The sequence below is a fragment of the Lipotes vexillifer genome, unplaced genomic scaffold (genome assembly GCF_000442215.2).
Source record: "Lipotes vexillifer unplaced genomic scaffold, Lipotes_vexillifer_v1.1 scaffold58, whole genome shotgun sequence".
In the NCBI taxonomy this organism is placed as follows: Eukaryota; Metazoa; Chordata; class Mammalia; order Artiodactyla; family Lipotidae; genus Lipotes; species Lipotes vexillifer.
Genome location: NW_006781997.1, coordinates 1,202,895 through 1,221,680, shown reverse-complemented (window position 1 = coordinate 1,221,680; position 18,786 = coordinate 1,202,895). Strand labels below are relative to the sequence as shown.

The window sequence follows — 18,786 nt, the reverse complement described above, 5'->3', positions numbered from 1 at the left end:
CGCACGTTGACGTGACTTTCCAGATGGGAGGGAGGGCCGCTTGACAACCTGCCCAGGCTCCTAGAGGAAGTTTCAGGTGCGCTCGCTGAAAGGGTTGTAGGTGGGAGGAAGAAAAGGGTAGGAGGAGAAAGGTGTCAATAAAAGAAAGATAACAGAAGTGAAACTGAAAGCAGCTTGAAAAGTTTTAATTGAGTGAATGGTATTGAAGTGTTGCAATGATCTTTCCTTCAAACAGCTAACGTCTATTGACTCCTACCCTTTACCAAGCACCTTGCTAGGAGCTGTGAAGAGGACGCTCTCACATTCTAACAAACAAGAAGTCAGCGATTACAACACAGTGCAATTAAGTGTCACGATAGAGAAATGCGCCAGGTAGGTGCTGTGAAAACCTAGAATCACCTTTTCACCCAAAAGAAGAGTCAAGGAAAGAAGTGAAGAGAAAACAAACTGAACGTGCAAAGGGTAGGGTACCAGAGAGAGTGTAGTATATTCCGGTACTTGAATTTTTAGAATTAGAAAGAGGAGGAGAGGGGTCTAGAGAAGTAAATGGACCACATCGGAAAGGGTCATATTTGGCACTTTTAAGGGATTAGAGGTTTGTCTTGAAAGTAGTAGAACACAATGGGATTCCAGAACTAAATCGTGAGATATCATATATAAAGATCACTCTGCAGGAAGTTGCAATGGATAATCATGGTCCTTCATACAGTTTCCAATCTAGGTAAATCCCCAGTCCATGGTCATGTCCAAGCTGCAAGGTACCAACCCATCAGTGTTGGTTAGGATCAGATCTTGGTGTCTACAGAATAGTCAATCCCAAATCACTGATATGTGATTCAATGTCAATAAATTCTCCCTTATCCAGCTTTATATTTTATGCCCCTGGTCCAACAACATCTGATTCACTTTACATGTTAGCCAGGATCAATGACTTCTTTGTCTATGCTGTTACTTCCAGGAGCAAAAGTATGATATATCTTTGCCAGCTCTAGCAGCATGTTTCTTGGTGAAATATATGCTCAATTTTGGTTGTCTTATTACCACATTAAGAAAAACCAAACTGGCAGAGTAGGCATACTTGTACCTTTATTTGTCAGCGAAGCTATAAAAGCCAATACCTGTATGTGCGTAGAATCACCAGCACGTGACAACTGCATTTTCAGACTAACACAGGTGAGTTATATTGGCAACTCAGACACCAGGATTAACATAGCCATTAGCGATGTAATTTTTTGAAATGGTAGACTGTTATTGGTAAAATTCAGAACAAAATAAGATATACTCTTTACTTACATAGTTTTTGCATTCCTAGAAAAGTCAGTGTATTAAAACTGTGCCAAATATTATTTTATATAAATGGAATCAGTTCATGGACTCATACTTATCAAGAGCTTTTTAATCTACATGAATGTCCAGCAGGACTGTTGAAAGTCATATGGGAACCAGAACAATTCTTTTGTGTGGGAGAGTCTCCTGTGTATTTCAAGATGTTCAGCATCCCTAGCTCACACTACAAATACCAGTAAATGCCATCAAATTATTGTGATGACAGAGTGTCCCCCATATATTTCTAAAATGCTTCCTTGGGAACAGTGGGGGGAGATTTGAACTGCATGGACTGAAAACCACTGTTCTAAAGGATTTACCTTTGGAAGAAGGAAAAAAACTTAAAAGAATACCTGATATTCAAAAAGGAAAATTAGCCAAGAATGGGGTGAGGGGAGTAATGTATTTAAATAAACCTCAATAAATCTTGTCTGTATAAAAAAGTAATTTATAATATTCTAATTTGTGAAGGTGAAAATGCATAGTATTAAAATACTATAAACAACCCTGGGTAAGTAGGGAATATAATGATAAGTTGAAGTATTCTGCAATGCTTGAATTTTTCTGAAGGAAGTTTAAGATATTAAACTTGGTCAGGTAGGCATGGTGAAATTTCAGATGTAACCATTAAAAGACTAGATATAGAGAACTTAAATTCAAAAAATGGAGGGAAAATGATATAAGGAGATTTAAGGATAGAAAAACAAAAACCCAATCAATTTGAAAAAAAAATCAAGTAAGAAAACAGAAGCATAAGAAAAATGGGAAAATTTTAAAATATACAAAGATGCATGATAGAAAAAGTACAAAACATTGCTAAATTTAAATGAACTCAATGTTCCACTTAAAGGAACTGTCAGATTAGATTTTTAAATAGCTAACTAAATGCTATTTATAAAAACCCTAAAAACATAGAAACGTTAACATTAAAAAGGTGAGGAAAGAAAAACTAGGTGAATATTATCCAAGAAAAAGTTGTTGAAGTTTTGTGTCAGCAAAAATGAAATTTAAGAAAAAGATGTTAGGAATATGGCATGTCGCTTCATAATTTTAAAATATTAATTCAACGGGAAGATATAGCAATTTTAAATGTAAAGTAAGTAAGCAAAACTTCCAGTCTCTCCAAAAGTCTTTAATTTCCCAGAGAAGGTTTCTGTACATGTTCTTATAAAATATCCTTGAATAAGATGCGCTTCAGAGTTGAATAAAATCTTTTTTTTTTAGATTTGCTTTTTTGGATTGCAAGATACATGTAAAGAAAATACAGTTGTCTCAGCAATACACAGCATTTATGCAGGCCTGAAATATCATTTATCATTGTTAAAGATACAAAAGCCTCTCAAAATATCCAGAAACTGTTGTGCCAACCTAATTATTTGTTATTCAGACTGTAATAATCCTATCATTTTCGTGACTCAGTTTATCTTTTTTTTATCATCTCTGTTTCTACTGCCTCTGACCATCTTTTCTCAATGCCTCCTGCATTCAAAACTCCGTAAGACTCTGTAGAGGATGCCATGGCACACAATAGACCATGCAGCTAATTTTTGCTTCACTGTGAACTTCCAGTAAGTTTACTAATCCTTTTTTTTTTTTTTTTTTTTTGCGGTACGCAGGCCTCTGACTGTTGTGGCCTCTCCCGTTGCGGAGCACAGGCTCCGGACACACAGGCTCAGCAGCCATGGCTCACGGGCCAAGACTAGCATTACTGGCTAGTCTTTACATGAAAAAAAATCCCAAAGGAAACTTATATTTTAAAAATTAATTTGTTTTAGCATTATTGGCTAGTCTTTACATGAAAAAAAATCCTAAAGCAAAGCAATTTTAAGGATTAGCAAACTGGGCTTCCCTGGTGGCGCAGTGGTTGAGAGTCCGCCTGCCGATGCAGGGGACACAAGTTCGTGTCCCGGTCCAGGAAGATCCCGCATGCTGCGGAGCGGCTAGGCCCGTGAGCCATGGCCGCTGAGCCTGCGCGTCCGGAGCCTGTGCTCGGCAACGGGAGAGGCCACAAAAGTGCGAGGCCCGCATACCGCAGGAAAAAAAAACTCCTCTGAAGTATTAAAAAGTTTAAATTAGTGATATAGCCAAGTATTAAACTGAAGAAATTAAAGTGTTATGTAATAATGAATAATAGACATGAAAATATCTTCAGCCACACTGGTTAAAAAAAAAAAAAGCAAGCTAAAACAAGGTAACCAATTTACAAAATTAGCAGAGTTCTAGAGCATATATATATTTAGGATTGAACTATATGCAGTGAAATGATTACTCTTTTATTATGTTATAAGGAGTACATATAAGCAAAATCTTGGAAATGAAACTGGCAATATATATCAAGAACTTTTGACTCAGTAATTTCATTTCTAAGAATCTACTCCAAGGATCAGAGATGCAGTTGATAGATTTATTATGAGGATGTTAACAGACAGGTTATTTGTAACTTTAAAAAACTGGAAACCTCCTAAGTATTTCATAATAGGTTGAAGGTTAAATAAATTATGGCATAGGCATATGCTGTTAATATCAGCCATTTAAAAATATGTTTCCTATGAATGTTCAATAACAGGGGAATTATTCACATTTTAAGTGGAAAAGTTTGAGCCTAAAATTGTATACATTCACTCTATTTACTGAGCGTCTGTAATGTGCATTGCATGATTATATATTAGGCAATACACACATATCTTACAATTATGGATGAAGATTTCTTCTACCGTAATTGTCATATTAGTATATATAATGCTAGACCTAACAAATTCTTAGTCCAGGTATAGGATAAGTGCACTAAATCCTCCTGCACTATAGAAAGCCAATGGATTATGTCTGAAGTTGATAAGTTGATAAATAATGGCATGGTTATATTATATTGAATTAATGAGAAAACTATCAAGACAATTAAAAACAAACATTTGAATATGGTTGCCTCTGAGAGGTTGAAACTCCAATGGGGTTGGGGCAGCAATGAGGCAGAAGTACTTGCCTTTTGTTGTAAGTTCTACTACACTATTTTAGTTTTATTAATGCATATTTATACTTTCATTTTACAAACAGAATGCCCTTTTAAAGTTGGTAGTACATGGGGTCACAGTAAATAGCGCTCCTCTTTCCCACCCAAGGTCAGAACTGAGAGGCAAACATAGGAGTCCAACAGCTGAAGATAAAATACCAACTTCATTAAAAGTTTAATTGAAAAATGTGACTTACGTTTGTGGCACAACAGCCTTGCTAATATTTCACTGCTAAATTAGCCTTTACCCACCCAGCCATTTGTATAGCTATAAAATAGCAGGCCACCCCCAAGGAGGTAGACAGAAAGCAGGACAGAATGCATGCATCCTGCACATAGGCTGAGGCTAAAAATCAAAAAGAGAAAGGAGTCGAGCAGACATACTCTGTTTCTTTTTCCAGAGTCACTGATGATCTCTATAAAATCACTAACTAGCCATCTCCTAATCAAACACATATAAGATATCTGCCATGTGCTAGGTACTTTGTTATATGTCATGGTTGGATCAGTGAGCAGTAAGATAGGCAAGACGAGCCTGCTGTCCTCAATAGCTCACAGTCTGGTGACATAGACATGTAACATGTAAGGGAGATATGTTTATAAATAATTAGACAAGGTGCTACATATTATCTTGAATGATTTCCTCCAATTCTAAGAATCAGCATTTGGAGAGTCTGTTCAGTTCAATTATTTGTCCATAGTAGTTTTGGTGATTTTCTTGTAATCTTGGCATATAATACTTGCATTATCTAAGTGAAGCTATAATAGTCTAATTCAAATTCTTCAGCTGCCTCTCTTTATCCCATTATTACTTTTGAAACTCTTTTGTTTTCCAGGTCAGTTTTTTCATATACAGATTTAAAATAGCCTTTGTATTCTGTAATATTTAATATTTTTAGTGGTAGTTTCAAATTTATTTATATCTGTCCTCAACAATAAAATTAAGCATATCCTTTCTTTTTCCAGGTACTTTTCCTATTTATACTAACCATGAACATTAGGATAACACATTTTAAAGGTAGAAATACACTAAAATCACATTTGAATTGGAAGAAGAATCAATTTAATAGAATTTGGTAACTTGAGGTTTTCTGTAAAAACTGTTATCCTTTTTCTAATACAGATATAAAAAAATTACTAACAAAATTCCATAATACAATATTCTAGTGAATTACAAAATTATAGTAAAATGTCGCAAATACTGTTAGACTACCAACAGTAAGCACTGAGTAATTTTTAAAGCCTTTTTAAAAAAATCATTTTAAGAAACATTTTGCTATTAAGCAAAGTTGCCTGTACAAAATACATTTGTTATAACTAGCAACACCCTATAAGAAGCATTTTACTGGATTTTTATGATTTAAAAATTATTTAACCTGTTAAATATGGCAACTTGAACATACGCGTTTATTCCTGCTCTATCCAGAAACCCCACTAAAATGTGGATAAAGAAATACAAAAGACATAAACCCCCAAGGACAAAGAGAATGTTGAGAAGAGATAACAGAGAATTTGGTTTATTCTGTTTGTACACTATAAGTGAGGGTTTACCTACTCAAACATAGGCTGGCAGTTCTGGGATGAATCTTTAGAAGTTGTGGGTAAGGATTTAGCTTGAAATCTCACCTTGTTCTATGCAAGGAAGCATAATTTAAGAATACTTATAGTTCATGTAGATAGGAATTTTCCATAAGTCGAGCTACACTGTAAAAGAAGACAGAGTTGGGTGGAGGCCTTATGTGTGTTCTGAGTGGGCAGGGGTTTATTGATAGCTCAAGCTTCATTATACACCAAGAAACAGTCAAGGGAGAAGTTTTTGTCCTCTGAGTGTGAATGAGGTCTTATCCTGAAATTAGACCTCATGAGACATAGACAGATATACTCAGAGGAAAAACCTTTGGCGTACAAGGAATACAGGCATGAGTTTAGTGAGATGTCAAGGGCGTACTAACTCAAGAGAGAAACCTTATTTGTTTGGGAAGGGTGAAATGAGTCAGAAGACATAGGTTTCCAAACTCAGGCAGCTACACTCTACAAAGACTTAAATGGGCCATGACTTTAAAATACCAAGTATACCATGATGACTCCCTCACTTTTATCCCCAGCCCTAACATTTCACATTTACTGTAGATTCTTATATGCAACTGCCTTTTGGACATTTCCATCTGGATAAATGATAGGACTCTAATAATTTAGCATTTCCAAGTCCAACTTTTGAAAATACTCTTCCCCAAAAATAAAAAAAATAATTTTCTTTATTTAAAAAGAAAGAAAATACTCTTCCTCCTCTCACTTCCTGAGTCTCTCCCATCTCAGTAAATGACCCACCCTCATTTCCAATTGCTCAACCTAAATTTTTTAAATTATCCTTGATTCCTCTCTTTCAGTCATATACTATACCCAGGCTTTCAGGAAATTCTGCCAGCTCTACTCTCAAGCATGTGCAGAATCTGTCTGTATTTTACAACATCCAGTGATACCACCCCAAGTCAAGACATCATCTGCTCCCTCTCTGATTTCATTCGCATCTAATCTTCCACCTTCCCCTAGCCACTTTGATGCTTAGAAGCTTTCTTGCTATTCCTAAAATGCGTTAAGCATTCTCTTACCTCATGGCCTTTGATGTTTTCCCTCTGGCTGGAATGCTCTTACTTTCAGATATTCATATAGCTGATCTTTTTACTTTCTTTAGATCTCTGCCAAATATCAGTAAAGTAACTGGTGTTCAGTAAAGAGAGATCTTTACTCTCTTATATTTTAAAAAAATACTCTTTTCTAATCATTCATCACAAAGTTCTCTCCAACTGTTACACAGATTATTCCGTAAGCAGGTAAAGAATCATGCAAAAACTTTTCAACTCTCTCCTTTGAAAATTTTTTTTTTTGTGGTACGTGGGCCTCTCACTGTTGTGGCCTCTCCCATTGCAGAGCACAGGCTCCAGACACGCAGGCTCAGCGGCCATGGCTCACAGGCCCAGCCGCTCCGTGGCATGTGGGATCTTCTCAGACCAGGGCACAAACCCGTGTCCCCTGCATCGGCAGGTGGACTCTCAACCACTGCGCCACCAGGGAAGCCTCTCCTTTGAAAATTTTAATATCGATCTTTTATTTCATTTTGGAATTTCATATCTAATGTACCTTAGTGACTCAGTAGAAACTTCTAGTTTAACATCCTACTATATTTTTTCATGTTATGCTTCTCTTACTGGAATTTTTGCTCTATAAAAGCAGGGACTTCATCTTTTTTCATTGATATAACTCCAGTATCCATAATACTGCCTGGTGCATAGCTTTCCAGAATATATGTTGAACGAATGAATGAATACAGAAGAGAACTAAGGGAATGATCTGGATGATGGCAAAGAGAAATATCAGAATGGCAGACTTGATAGAGTGGAGTGAAACCCCAGCTAACCACAAACAAAAAGAGCTCTGGGAGAGCTCTGGAGTCCAACTTTAGCAACATTGGAAAACAAACAAACAAACAAAAACCCTGAGAATAACTGCACAAAAAAAGAAAGAAGATAGCTTCATTTTGCCTGCATCAGCCCATCCTCCAAGCTGTCATTGCTCAGCAGCAAGAGGGAACTTCCCAGCTAGAAAGAGTTACCGTCACCAGGAAAGGAAAAGTGGAATGAGCAACCAGCTGCCCCATCCTTTGGGGCACCACATGAAGGTCCCCTTTCAATTTCACCCCACCCAGACTCAGCAAAGCTGAGACACGTATAGAAACAATAGAGATGGCTAGGGACAAGGAAGAGAAACAGAGGTTACCAATCGTAGCCATGCAGTAGGAGAGACTGTGGTTTACAGTGACCTGCTCTGCAGACAAACAGGGCAGATTTTACTAATGAAAAAAAACAATAGACAGCACAGCTGCTGCAGACCTCCCTGCAGTGCAGCTCTACTGCAAGATGACAGCCTAGATCCCTACAGTTGACTCCTACCACCATCTTCAAACTTGGAGCTAGCCCCTCAAGCTGTGCACTTTCACACTGCCAGCCTGACACTTGTCATCAGCATCCACTGCATTGCACATGTGCAGACATGGGAGAGCATTCCAACAGCCAGGGCCGCACAACCGCTCGTGGGCCTGGATCAGGCTTTGTCTTCTGTCACTGGCCTGCACATCTGTGCTCCAGTGCCTACTCTCACCACTCCTATTCAACATAGTACTGGAAATCCTAGCCAGAGCAATCAGGCAAGAAAAAGAAATAGAAGGCATTCAAATTGGAAAGGAACAAGTGAAACTGTCTTTGTTTGCAGATAATATGATCTTATATACAGAAAATCCTAAAGATTCCACCAAAAAAAACCTGTTAGAACTAATAAACAAATTCAGTGAAGTTGCAGGATACAAACTCAACATACAGAAATTAGTTGTGTTTCTATGCTCTAACAATAAATTATCTGAAAAAGAAATTTTTAAAAAATAGTCTCATTCACTATGGCATCAAAAATAATAAAATACTTAGGAATAAATTTAACCAAGGAAGTGAAAGATCTATACACTAAAAATTGTAAGACTCCAATGAAAGAAACTGAAGAAGACACAAGCAAATGGAAAGATACCCCATGTTCATGAATCAGAAAAATTAATATTGTTAAAATGTTCATACTACTCAAAGCCATCTATAGATTCACTACAATTTCTATCAAAATCCCAATTCAGTTTTCACAGAAATAGAAAAAACAATCCTAAAATTTGTATGGAACCACAAAAGACCCTGAATAGCCAAAGCAGTCCTGAGTAAGAACAAAGCTGGAGGTATCACACTCCTGATTTCAAACCATACTACAAAGCTATAGTAATCAAAACAAAATGGTACTGGCATAAAAATAGTATAGGCCAGTGGAAAAGAATCTAGAGCCCAGAAATAAGCCCTCACAGTACAGTCAACTAATAGTTATCAAAAAGAGTCAAGAATAGGCTCTTCAATAAATTGTGTTGGGAAATGGATAATCACATGCAAAGAATAAAATTGGACCCTTTTATACCACTCACAAAAATTAACTCAAAATGGATTGTAGACTTAAACATAAGAGCTAAAACCATAAAATCCTTAGAAGAAAATTTGGTGAAAAGTTTCTTCACAAGATGTGTCAAAGATTATTTTTTTGTATATGACACCAAAAGCAGAAACAAATAAGTGGGACTACATCAAACTAAAAAGCTGCTGCACAGCAAAGGAAACAGTCAAGAGAATGAAAAGTCAACCAACAGAATGGTAGAAAATATTTGCAAATCATGTCTGATAAGGGATTAATATACAAAATACATAAATAATTCATAAAACTCAATAGCAAACCATCCAATTAAAAAATGGGCAGAGGAACTGAATAGATATTTTCCCAGCAAAGACATACAAGTGGCCAACAGATACATGAAATGGTGATCAACATCATTGGTCATTATGTAAATGCAAATCAGAGCCACAATGAGATATTATCTCATACCTATTAAAATGGCAATCATCAGAAAGACAAGAGATAACAAGTGTTGGTGAAGCTGTGGGGAAAAGGGAACCCATGTGTACTGCTGATGGCAATGTAAATTGGTTCATCCACTATAGAAAACAGTATGGAGAGTCCTCAGAAAATCAAAAATAGAACTACCATATGATTCATCAATCCCACTTCTGTGTATTATCCAAAGGAATTGAAAGATTCTTATTTTTAAATATTTATTTATTTACTTATTTGTGGCTGCGTCAGGTCTTAGTTGCAGCATGCGGGGTCTTTCATTGCAGTATGCAGGCTTCTCTCTAGTTGTGGAGCACAGGCTCAGTAATTGCGGTGTGCGGGCTCAGTAGTTGTGGCACACAGGTTTAGTTGTCCCACAGCAAGTGAGATCTTAGTTCCCCCAACCATCCCCTGCATTGGATGGCAGATTCTTAACCACTGGACCACCAGGGAAGTCCCAAAAGATCCTTAGAGAGCTCTGCACTCTCATGCTCATTGCAGCATTATTCACCGTAACCAAGATATGGAAACAACCTAAAAGTGTCTGTCAATGGATGAATGGATAAGGAAGATGTGGTTTATATATATAATGGAATATTATTGAGCCATGAGGAAAGATGAAATCCTGCCATTTGCAACAATATGGATGAACCCTTAGGGCATTATGCTAAGTGAAGTAAGTCAGACAGAGAAAGATAAATACTGTATGATATCACTTATATGTGGAATCTAAAAAATCTGAACTCAGAAATAGTAGAGAGATGGTTATCAGATGCTGGGAGATAGGGAAAATGGGGAGATGTGGACAAAGGGTACAAAGTTCAGCATGGTGATTATAGTTAATAATACTGTATTATATAGTTGAAAGTTTCTAAGAGAGTAATGTCACAACAAAAAAAGATGGTAATTATGTGATGTGATGGAGGTGTTAGCTAGCATTATGGTAGCAGTCATTTTTCAATAAATAAATGTATTAAATTAACACCTTAAACTTAAACAATGTTATATGTCAATTATATCTGAATAAGGCTGGGATGGCGGAGGGAGAATGGCAGTCCTAAAGAGCAACCAAATTGTAATCGAAGGCAAAGTGGTCCTGGAATGATTTCTACAAAAAAAAATTAGAAATGAGAAATTAACTGAAGTGTTTGATCACATTGACATATCTTGCTTGCGATGATCTTGGAGAGTTTGGAGAAAATTAGTGGTAAGAATATAGAAAAATAAACCCAACAACAACACAACCACAGCCACAATAATAACAACAAATAAGGCAACCATTGACTCCTGGAGAAACAAAACATTGTACAGAAAAATAATTATAATCATAGCATACTATCTGGCTTGCTATTGAACAGTATTTCCATGTCACAAATACAGACATAATGGATACAAATTTTACCAAAAATTGTGATATAGCTATACAAGCAGATGAACTAGTGAGTATAAATATATTATTATAGAGCTACGTCCTTGTTTTCCATATTATGAAGTCAATATATGCTTTAAATTGAAAAAAAAAGAATGACAATATATTGTATTTAAAATATGGATGTAGGGCTTCCCTGGTGGTGCAGTGGTTAAGAATACGCCTTGGACTTCTCTGGTGGCGCAGTGGTTAAGAATCCACCTGCCAATGCAAGGGACATGGGTTCGAGCACTGGTCTGGGAAAATCCCATATGCCGCGGAACCACTAAGCCCGTGCGCCACAACTACTGAGCTGCACTCTAGAGCCCGCAAGCCACAACTACTGAAGCCTGCGTGCCACAGCTACTGAAGCCCGCTCACCTAGAGCCCTTACTCCACAACAAGAGAAGCCCGTGCACCGCAACAAAGAGTAGCCCCCGCTCGCTGCAACTAGAGAAAGCTCACACGCAGCAAGGAAGATCCAACACAGCCAAAAATAAATACATAAATTTAAAATGAAATAAAATAAAATATGGTTGTAAATAAGAGAAAAATAATTAAGTATTGAAATTGCTTACCTCTCAAGGAAATCACATATTGAGGTTTGAGAGAGATAGGGCTGAGCATTAGAGCTTATTGATTAGAAGCCTTGTACTATTTGCTCTTTTAAACTGTATAGATGTATTACTTTTAAAAATAAAAATTATATTAAGAATGTACATTTTTAATTGTAAAATGACTACATGTAAGGATATAAAAAGATAACATGTAAAATACAAGTCTGTAGGACCAGAATCTACAACTTGTTTATCTTACATGAAATTCTCAGAGCACTTTCAGTGAAATTCAATGCCAAATTAAAGTTCAGAATTTCTTCTACCAAAACCATATTTACTATCTCTACTTTTGTGATAATCATGCTCTCACTTTTCTTTTTTTTTTAACTTATTTATTTATTTTATTTTTGGTTGTGTTGGATCTTTGCTGCTGCGCGTGGGCTTTCTCTAGTTGCGGCAAGCGGGAGCTACTCTTCTTTGTGGTGTGCAGGCTTCTCATTGCGGTGGCTTCTCTTGTTGCAGAGCACAGGCTCTAGGTGTGTGGGCTTCAGTAGTTGTGGTGCACGGGCTCTAGAGCGCAGGCTCAGTAGCTGTGGCGCACGGGCTCAGTTGCTCCACGGCATGTGGGATCTTCCCGGACCAGGGCTTGAACCTGTGTCCCCTGCATTGGCAGGCAGATTCTTAACCACTGCATCACCAGGGAAGTTTGCCCTCATTTTTCTTTATCTTTGTACCATCAAAGGTTTTATCCCTAACCTACAGGTTAAGTGTTGCCTGTTTTTGACTTTATCTAAATGAACCCTACTGCATATAGTATGCTATAACTTGCTCCATTTTCTAATACACATATTTGTGAGGTTGACCCAAGAAAGTGTGTTGCTGCCAATAATTTTTTCCACTGTGTTCTATTTGCTTTTGCCTATACCACATTTTTGTTCAAACTACTCTTGACATTTGAGTCGTTTCCGTTATTTTTGCCGTTACAAACAAAACTATCAAATCGTATAGAATTGCATTTGCTTTATGCATATTAATTTTGCATCCAGCAACTTTACTAAAATCTCTTCTTAATTCTAGTAATTTATCTCTCAATTTTTTCTATGTCTATTTATAAAATCCACAAATAATGGCATCTTTGCTTTTTTCCAATCCACATCTCCTTTATTTACTTTTCTTTATTACTAATACTGGACCTCTGGTACATATTGAGCCTGCCAATCAGATTGTGGTTCAAATTCTCAGTTACAGCTTTTTACCCTTCTCAGCACAGAACTTATGTTCAAGAAAGTTGATTTTCCTTGTTATCTTCTGGGGTATGAGGTAGGGAGGGCAGGTTTAATCCTGACTCACCATTATACATTTAGCCATTTGATGTCCTAGTTTTATAGGGGAGACGTGTCTTCCTATTAGACTCCTTATCTTGAACAAGTCTTGGGCTTTGTTTCCTGTTGCCATGTCCTGTGGGGCCATGGAGAAATATGGTTAGGGAATAAGCCAGTTCCATTTCTCAACTTACCTATCTGAGCTCTTGACTTAACTTAGATAAGACCTGAAATTTTCTTACCTTATTATTAGTTCACTGATGCATTTAAGGAAATTTTATTAAATATATTTTATGAGAACTGTTTAGTTGTTTTTATTGGCGAGTCAGTCCAGGCACCCAGCCTGCCATGTTAGCAGGAAAAAAGCAGATGAGTTGAAGAATTATGAAAACAAACTAGGCTGCTGATTCTTCAGGCAGGATGCAAGAACTAGTTTAAGTGTACCCTTTGAAGTAAGGCCAGTTTTCTAAACAATTTTTAAATCCTTTCTCAAAAAGTAATGACAATGCCAAGACTTTTTTCCTTTTCCAGTAAAAGCCATATACTACATATCCGACAGTAGGTAAAAATATCCAAAGAGTGCATTCATTGCACCCTGATGTCATTTCTCTTGGTGAAAACACTATTACGTTTCTTTCCAGAAAAACTATCTCCGTGCCAACACATATTATGCCAATCAGTTACACATCAAGTTTTGAACTCCAAACACCTACACAAAGTTCTTCATGATTGGCTCTCACTTCTCAGAAATAACACAGTAATGTTCCAGCGTTCCTGAGAGATCATAGTATTCTTTTACAGTCTGTTTGATGTATGTTTCCAAAATGCCAGACAGAAACCCATAATGCCTTCAGAATTTGTGCCAAGTACAAATAGCTGAGATTACTCAGATAAAGTCATATTAATCTTAAAGACATTTGCTATTTTTTTAGAATGACAAAAGGGCATTCATAAAATTTTATGTCTAATTTACTTTGTTTATTCTATGGGTGTGACCCTTAATTGTTTGTTTTGCTATTTAATTCAATGTTTGCTGAACAAAATGACAGGCATTTTGAGTCCCACTTTCCTGCATCCAGCATAACTGAGGGTATCAGACTGGACTCGCATATTCAGAAGAGGAAAACAGTCACTAAAATAAGGAGGCAAGAACTCCTTTTTTGTATCCATAACGTCTGGCAGTACCCCTGGCATGTGGGAGAAGCTAAATATTTATGAAAGGAATAATGTTGAGGGATATTAAATAGAATTCCCCACTAGTGCCAGGAAGAAAATGACAGAGAAAGAAGACAGGCTCTGGGGTTCAATAGATCTGGGCTTGTATTTCAGCAACGTCAGTCATTAACTTCCTGGCATTAACAAGTGAACATCAGTTTCCTAATCTGTAAGGAAGGGTATAATGCCTAATTCACAGGGCCGTGAATTGTGGGGATTAAGTGAGATGGCACATAAGCAACTAGCATAGCTCCTGGCACAAAGTTGTTATTCAGTAAGCTATTTCCCACTTTTTCAAACACTGTTTAAAAATTATCGCGCGAGAACAACAACCACCGCTGAGAGTGCGAGCGACGTGCGCACGCTGAGTAGGAGGAGGGGCCTGGCGCGTGCTGAAATGGGACTGAGAGCTGTCTGCTGGTTCTCAGCTCGAAGAAGATTCTACAGTCATTATTGATCCTTTTTCTTGGCGTCACCATTTTTTGAAGCAAAGTTAACCTAGTTTTCTAGTTTGAGCTTTCTTTTTAGCCATCTTTTTTTTTAAAAAAAAAATTAATCTATAAACTAGACAAGAGATAGTTCTACAATGTCCAAGTCATTCCAGCAGTCATCTCTTGGTAGCGACTCACAGGGCCGTGGGTGTGACCTGTCTGCAGCAGGCATAGGCCTTCTTGCTGCTACTACCCAGTCTTTAAGTATGCCAGCATCTCTTGGAAGGATGAACCAGGGTACTGCACACCTTGCTACTTTGACAAATCTTGGAATGAGTTCTTCATTGATTCAACAAGGAGCCCATAGTGCACTGTCTTCTGCTAGTACTTCTTCCCATAATTTGATTTCTGTATTTAACATTGGAAGTAGAGGTCCCCTCCCTTTGTCTTCTCAGCACCGTGGAGATGCATACCAGACCAGTAACATTTTGGCCAGCTTTGGTCTGTCTGCTAGAGACTTAGATGAACTGAGTCGTTATCCAGAGGACAAGATTCCTCCTGAGAACTTGCCCCCAATCCTACAACTTGAAAGGAGGAGAACTGAAGAAGGCCCTACATTGAGTTATGGTAGAGATGGCAGATCTGCTACACGGGAGCCACCATACAGCGTACCTAGGGACAATTGGAAAGAAAAGATGCACTTTAGAAGAGATAGTTTTTTCGTTGTTTTTTTTTTTTTGGCTGTGTTGGGTCCTCGTTGTGGTGCACGGGCTTCTCATTGCAGTGGCTTCTCTTATTGTGGAGCATGGCAGGCGGGCTTCAGTAGTTGTGGCGCACGGGCTTAGTTGCTCCACGGCATGTGGGATCTTCCCAGACCAGGGATCGAACCCGTGTCCCCTGCATTGGCAGGCAGATTCTTAACCACTGCGCCACCAGGGAAGCCCAAGGAGAGATAGTTTTGATGATCATGGTCCTAGTTTCAACCCAGTGCTTGGTTATGACTGTGGAAGTCGTTCGCAAGAATCTGGTTATTATGACAGAATGGATTATGAAGATGACAGATTAAGAGATGGAGAAAGGTGTAGGGATGATTCTTTTTTTGGTGAGTCTTCACGTAACTATCATAAATTTGACAGTGAGTATGAGAGAATGGGACATGGTCCTGGCCCCTTACAAGAGAGATCTCTCTTTGAGAAAAAGAGGGGTGCTCCTCCAAGTAGCAATATAGAAGACTTCCATGGACTCTTACCAAAAGGTTATCCCCATCTGTGCTCTATATGTGATTTGCCAGTTCATTCTAATAAGGAGTGGAGTCAACATATCAATGCAGCAAGTCACAGTTGTTGATGCCAGCTTCTTCTTGAAATCTACCCAGAATGGAACCCTAACAATGACATAGGACACACAATGGGTGATCCATTCATGTTGCAGCAACGTACAAACCCAGCATCAGGAATTCTGGGACCTCCACCTCCCTCATTTCATCTTCGGGGACCAACAGTTGGACCAAGAGGAAATCTGAGTGCTGGAAATGGAAACCTGCAAGGACCAAGACACATGCAAAAGGGCAGAGTGGGAACTAGCCGAGTTGTTCACATCATGGATTTCTGGCAAGGGAAAAACTTGAGATATCAACTATTACAGCTGGTGGAACCATTTGGAGTTATTCAAATCATCTGATTCTAAATAAATTTAATGAGGCATTTACTGAAATGGCAACCACAGAAGATGCTCAGGCTGCACTGGATTATTATACAGCTATACCAGCATTAGTATTTGGCAAGCCAGTGAGAGTTCATTTATCCTAGAATTATAAAAGAATAAAGGCCTTTATTGAGATGGAGACCAGAGAAGATGCAATGGCAATGGTTGACCACTGTTTGAAAAAGGCCCTTTGGTTTCAAGGGAGATGTGTAAAAGTTGACCTGTCTGAAAAATACAAAACATTGGTACTTAGGACTCCCAACAGAGGCATTGACTTACTGAAAAAAGATAAATCCCGGTGAAGATCTTACTCTCCAGATGGCAAAGAATCTCCAAGTGATAAGAAATCCAAAACTGATGTTTCCCAGAAGACTGAAAGTACAACTGAAGGTAAAGAAAAAGAAGAGAAGTCAGGTGAAGATGGTGAAAAAAGATACAAAGCATGACCAGTCAGAACAAGAACCTAACATACTTCTTGAATCTGATTTGCTTGATCTACTTTGAGTGAGCTTTTGGTTTTCCAACTGTGGCCCACTGACAAAAATATTTTAAATCTTAGAAGCCTGAAACACTGAGTCAGACCTTATTGTCACGCTGTAGTAAATTCTCCAAGGTAGTGCAGTCCTGTGAGGTTTCTTGGCAATCAGCCAACTGTAGCTCACCTTCATTGACTCAATAATATTTATTGATTTGCTTATTTGAACAAACTATCTCTAAGATAAAGTCTACAGTAATATATTTACTTGTACAAAGAAAATCATATAAGCCCTGAAGGTTTTAATAGCAGTAAAATATGAAACGTTGTCACTGAGTTTTGCTTCCTCAACCAAATTTTTTTTAATCCAAGAAGTGATAGCAAGAAGGACATGAGAGTGGTATGAATAAAATTATAAACCTAGCACTTTTACATTTTACAGATTACAAAGATAGTGATAGAATCCAAAATCTCCATATTTTTAATATATGTAATAGGTGTCACATTGGCTTCCTGTGTAGTTTTGTCTGAATCATGTTTAGGCCTTACTTCAACTCTCGAGACATAGAATACAACAACTATGGTCATTGATACTCATCACCACTTCAATTGCTTGCAGTAGACATAAGGAAAAGACTAGCATAGTATTATAAGTATTTGCATTCAAGTAGCTACAACCCATGGCATGTGGAAAGAAAAAAGTGCTTTTAAGGCACATAAAATACAATGTTATCCACTTACTAACTAAAGAATCAAGAACCCCAAAAAGGCAGTTAAAAAAATAAATAACTCAGTTCAAATGTTAGAATAAAAGAAGAAGAAAAGCAAAAGGTAAAAGAAAATTTGTTCCCTCAAATTTAATCATAGTAAATGCAAACTTACACTGTTCTACCTAATGTCACATAATTAATTTATTCTATCAATACTTCATTATTTTTCTTAGCTTGACAGGTTGGGGAAGGATGTTATAATAATTCATAAAATCTTTGATAATGTCTCTACCTTGTCCAATAATCAGTGATCTGGAAACATTATTTTCCAAGTTAGTAAACCAATGAAAAAAAGCAGATTTTATATGTTCTTCTGTTGCTTGCTAATTAGCCTATGCCTACCAAAAATCTGATCCTGCTTTTTGATATCAAGACAGAGCTTCCTCAGGGCATATTTGTTAGGGCTAGTGATCTCTTTTTCAGTAGCACTAAATAGACTTAAAGGAAGTAATAGAATCCCAGTGAAGAAGATACCCTGCCATCAGCTACTTCACATTTCAGAACAGAGCAGACAACCTCAGGGACCTGTGGGTAAACGGTAAATGACAACCAAGAATCTGCCCATTATTAATTCAGTATCTTGCTGTTTGGTTTTCAGCAGAAACAAAACACATAATTAGTCTTGGCAGTTGAGAACCACGATTGCCTCTCACTATGTTGAACTCTTTGCTTCCCTTTTATTTATGTATTTATTTATTCATTAAAAATATTTATTTATTTAGGCTGTGCTGGGTCTTCATTGCGGCACGCAGGGTCTTCATTGCGGCACGCAGGATCTTCGTTGCGGCATGCGGGATCTCTTTTTTTTTAGTTGCAGCATGCCTACTTCTTAGTTGAGGCATGTGAACTCTGAGTTGCGGCATGCATGCGAGATCTAGTTCCCTGACCAGGGATCAAACCCGGGCCACCTGCATTGGGAGCACCCACAGGACCACCAGGCAAGTCCTTGCTTCCCTTTCCTTTAAGTATTGCAGAAGAATAATTTCATATGGGTGTAAAAAGCAGCCAATAGAAGAGAAGCATAAAAATGCCTATTATATTGTATCATGTGTATTGTCACTCCTGTGGTAATGACCATAATTTATGACACAACTTTATATTCTGCATA

General features: G+C 37.7%; 1 pseudogene; it reads left to right on the top strand.

Annotated features, from left to right (window-relative positions):
* The first annotated feature begins 14,872 nt into the window (after positions 1 to 14,872).
* LOC103087280 (matrin-3 pseudogene) lies at positions 14,873 to 16,735 on the top strand (annotated as a pseudogene).
* Positions 16,736 to 18,786: the final 2,051 nt, after the last annotated feature.